We start from the raw sequence: 4,922 nt of genomic DNA, 5'->3' as shown, positions 1-4,922 counted from the left end.
AGAAATTCTAACAGCTCTGAAAAAAAAATTAAAAGCCACATTTATCATCCTTTAAAGGCTCAGAGCTTTCAGTCAACATTCAGAGTAATGAGTAATTCCAGTGCTGTCTGCAGAGATGTTCCACTACAGCTGCAATGGAGACATCCAACAGGAATTCAGTGATGCAAGTTTTGCTTTGCCTCCAAGTTAATCCATCCTTTGGCTCATTGCACTGATCCTCTGCTCTGCCCACATCAACAGCAAGCCCTCAAACTCTGCACAGCTCCAGCACTCCTACTCCAGTATCCCACAGCTCTTCCTCCTGCTTCAGCAAGGATCAGATGTGTTTGAGCACTTCAGTTCCCACTGTATCAGCAAAGCTTTACTCTCCTTCCTTGAAAGCAGCCAACCCCAATATCCTGCTTGGCTCCCACCTTCTCAGATCTCAGTCCTGGGAGGGAACATGGGCACACTAAGGATTATTCAGAAAAAGAGACCAAGTTCTAGATCCAGATGCTCTAGATCACACACAAGATGAAATATTAACTTTCATTTAAAATTTACATTTTAATTCTAGTGTGCTGTCTGGGATTTATCCATAATTATATCCTAATAAAAGTCCTCTAAACTGCCATGTAGACCTCGTTGTCTGTTTTGGGGTATGTATTATTGGGGTGCCAATTAAAACACCTCTTCTGCTTTGAGACCAAAAGAAGAGGGAGGAGGTCGAAGGCAGAACATCTGAGAGATGTCAGTAAAAATCCCCAAGTTACTGCATTGCAATTTTGAATAGCAATATTTACAAAGGTCTAGGGAGTACCAGGTTACACACACTGCAGAAAACATGCAAAGTTTTGGGAATGGCAGAATGGCTCAATGCAAATTGAGAGCCACTTGTTACTTCCTGCTGGAGGGCATATGTCATCTCCACATGGCAACTCATGGAGTGTGAAATGGGATCATTATCCACTCCTGCCCCCCGTTCTGAAATAATGATAATGAAAACAATCTATTCCTCAGCCCTCCCAGGAACAGAAAGACTTGGAAAGGAACAAGAATATTAAAACAAAAAAATACCAGGGGAGAAAAGTGATTTTTCAACTCCAAAGCAGTCTACAAGCTCGAACACTTCCCTTGCAAGCACATTTTCAGTTTAGCAATAATTAGATCCCCAGTCAGAATTCAGAGCAGCACAGCAGGAGCAGCACCCGAGGAGCCCAGGCTGAGCCCAGGAGCTCTCACAACACGTTTGCTCTGAGGGAGCTTTTCCAGGATTCCAAAGCCAGGAGTTTGCTAGAGGCTCTTCCTTGCTTCCCAATGAGTCTCCAGCCAGACACTGTGAACAGGGCAAGTTCAGAGGTCTGTAAGTCAGTGTGCACAGCAGGCAGAGCCAGTGGACACCATGAGCACTCAGCTCCTCGTGGGTCTCTGCCCTTGCTGAGCAGGTTTGTGGCTCTGTCTCCTCTCTGCCTCCTGCTCTACAAACTCAGTTGGCATTGCAGCCTTCCAGGGTAAAGCTTTTCTTCAGGAGACACAATGGACACCTCTCATCTCACAAGATTTACCATCTTGGCTATAAGGGATTGTTTTGCTTTATGTTTCTAGAGGCTCAAGCAGAGTCTGCTGCTCTAAGAGTGGAGCCCCCAGCACCTCTTTGTGCAGGGATTCTGGCCATGGCTGGTCCCTCCAGCAAACCCCATTCCCCATCACCTCCCCTGCAAGCTCTGACCCTGTTATCCCAGCCCTTCATCCCACTGCTGAGCCAGCCTGGGAGCCCTGCCCTGAGCAGCCCAGCAAAGCTGCTGCTGCCAGCATCAGTTTGATGTGAAGCCATAAATCAGGTTATTTCAGGAGAGAGGAAGAGGAGGGTACAGGTGGTGGCTCTCTGAGATATTGATCAATAATCAGGGATTTTCAGTGTGCTGTCCTTGCAGTGCTGGCTCTCCCTGCTGCCTGTGCACACAGCCTGCCACCATTCCTCATTCCTCAGGAGAATCCCACTCTCAGGAGCAGCCTGTCGTGTTCCCAGCTGCAAGAAATCCACCTGGCCATTTCCTTCTTCCCAGGTAATGTGGCTCCAGCTGCTTGGGCAGTTCAGAGATTTGGGGGTTGCTGGTCCTACCCAGCTGCAAACCCTGCCTGGGGTTGTTGTAACCACAGAGGATGTCACAGCCCTGGCTGTGCCTGAGCTCCCCAAAACCACCTCCCTTCAGTGCTGTGAGATTTTTAGCAGGGTGCTCTGAAGCTGCTGTCCCCAGTTTGTTTATTGAGGTTTTTCTGTGCTGAGTTAAATGCTGCAGCAGCTGATCCACAGCCCAGATCTCCTATTTTTATGTTTTAAACACCTTTTTGAGATGCTGAGATCCCCTCCACCCAATCCAGCAGGGAGCAGTGACTGGAATCTGAATGATGTCCTCCTCTCAAATGAGTGCTCCAAGTGACAAAGGTGAGACTGAATGTAAAGGAGTGCAAAATAATTCAGGGAAAAACTGAGAAAGGTCTCATTTATGTCCTAACCTAGAAAAGGAATAAAAACATTCTAAGTTTCAAACCACTACACAGATCTGGAAAATTGCAGGGATGGGGCAGCTTCTCTGAGCAACCTGTGCCAGGGCCTCACCAATTTCATAGGGAAGAATTTTTTTCCTAATATTTAATCTAAGTCTACCCTCTGTCAGTTTAAAGATATTCCCACTTGGGCTATCACTAAATTACTCTATCAGTATGTTTGTTTCCAATCTTTTAAAATGTGTTTTTATTGAAATCAACACTTCTTTATTAATTTAATTCATCACCATTTTTTTGGATTAATATTCCCAGTGCTAACCAGAGTATTCAGCTTCTGTAGGAGGTGATTACATGCAATAGAATCACCAAGTATTTTCATCTGAAATACAAATGGAAGTAACCTTTCCAAATAGAATATATTAACATATGCCAGAGATTTCATTGGTTATTCTGAGACTTCTTACTTCCTGTCTTTAATCACTAATGCTATCATTTTAAAGTCAGTTTTACAAATGACAAAAGGACCAATAGCTCTCCTGGGAATATGGGGCTTTTCTCAATCCTGACAAGGTCTCACAACTGTGTTATGTTCTAGTAATTATTTTTTAAATATAAATGTTGTCCCATTCCCTAAGATTACAAACAAAGCTGATTCTTTGGAATTCTATGAAGCTCCTTGCAAATTAAATAATCCTCATCTGAGAAGTACAAATATGCAGATGGCCTGGTCTGTCTTCTTCTTTCAGGCAGAAGGAAATTAGAAGGAACCAGAAACTAACAAACATCTGCAGGCAACATTCCCCCACCACAGCCTCAGAGGTTGAACTCTGGAGTTTGTCTGCAAAGAGGAATGGGGTGGGAATTTGTTGTGTTTTACCACAACCCTATGCTCAAAAAATAAAAATAGTTGGGCTCCCTGTGGTGAGAGAGCTGTGAATAAACTGGTCTTAGGGATGGGGATTTAATTATTCTGGTATTGACAAAAATGAGAATTAAAGGAGGAATCAACCTGCAGACTTCCACAGGCAATAAAAACAAGTTTATCTTTCAGTGTGAATTGACTCACAGCTATGATGAATTCAATAATGTGCAGTGCTCTGTGATAACATCACTTGGCACAAGCAGTCATGGTCCTAGGCTATGGAGCTAACAAATAACACTTCAGACAGCATTATACTGCTGGGCTCAAAAATTCCCAGAAAGATGCTGGGAGAGGAGGGGGAGAACAAGGTAAAGTGATATTTAAAGCAAACAGAGTAAATAATGCAATCAGGCTGATCCCAGCAACAGCAAAGCTAAAAGTGATAATGGGAGTTACTGGAGTAAAGCAACAACATATCAAATATAGACAGAAAGCAATTACAAAAGGTATAATAGAAAATTGAAAGGACAAGCTAACTGATGTAAAAAGCTCACAAAAGCTCTGTAAACATTCAAGGGGGAAAAGTTGCTAATAATAATCCAGGAAGGCTCAGGGAATACTAATCAGCCTTGAGCTGTTCTTCATTTGTACAAGGCCATATGGGCCCATTCCAGGTTTAAATAATGACTGAATGACAGAGATTCAACTCACTGATGTTCTTTTCAAAGTAAGAAGAAAAAAAAAAGGAAAAAAAAAAAATTAGTGAATCACCTTTGCAAGAGCCCAGTTTATATTACTTTCAGAGTGGACAGAAATAAAATACAGATGCTATACAAAGCAAGGAAAGAAGAAAAAATTGGGGGTTTTTTTAAACTTGCTATATGTTTAACACTGGTGCTCATGCTAATCAAAAACTCTTGTTCTTTGAGTCAGACAGACACACACATCTAATAAAGAAATATAGAAATTAAGCTGAGCCATCTATAAAGAAATTATAATACTCAGTATTAATGATCCATTTCAATCTTAAACAATAGAGTTTTGGGCATCTCTGATGAATCAGCCAAATATATGGAATATTCACTATTACTTTTGACAAAAAAATAAGTAACATGCAATGCTATCTTTATGCAAAGGGGCTTTCTCTTATTTCCCACAGAATTCAGCCATTTGCCCATATTTAGCTCATCAAGCAAATTAATTAACCATTTTTTCACTACTGTGCCTGCAAAAATGAATAATAAACACTGAGTCTTTTCATTCATCTCAACAGCAGAATAAACCTTAAAACTTGGGGCTCATAGTCAGTCCCAAGTGTGAGGCAGAAGGCAAAGAGAAGACAATTCTGAGATGAGACACTGGGAAAATTCTAGATTCAGAAGAAAACACTGAATTAGCAAGAATTGTCACTTTTCTTTTTTTCCTTTTTATTAATGGCAGTTCCAATGTTTAATTCAATCATCAGTCAGTCTCACAGTTCAGAGTATCTGAACTCCCTTGAGGCACAAGGATACATGAATTTCTTTCTCATACATTCCCCAAAGCAGCAATAACTTTCTTAACATTCACCAGC

Source organism: Erithacus rubecula, assembly GCF_903797595.1.
Source record: "Erithacus rubecula genome assembly, chromosome: 17".
In the NCBI taxonomy this organism is placed as follows: Eukaryota; Metazoa; Chordata; class Aves; order Passeriformes; family Muscicapidae; genus Erithacus; species Erithacus rubecula.
This window is presented reverse-complemented; position numbering follows the sequence as displayed.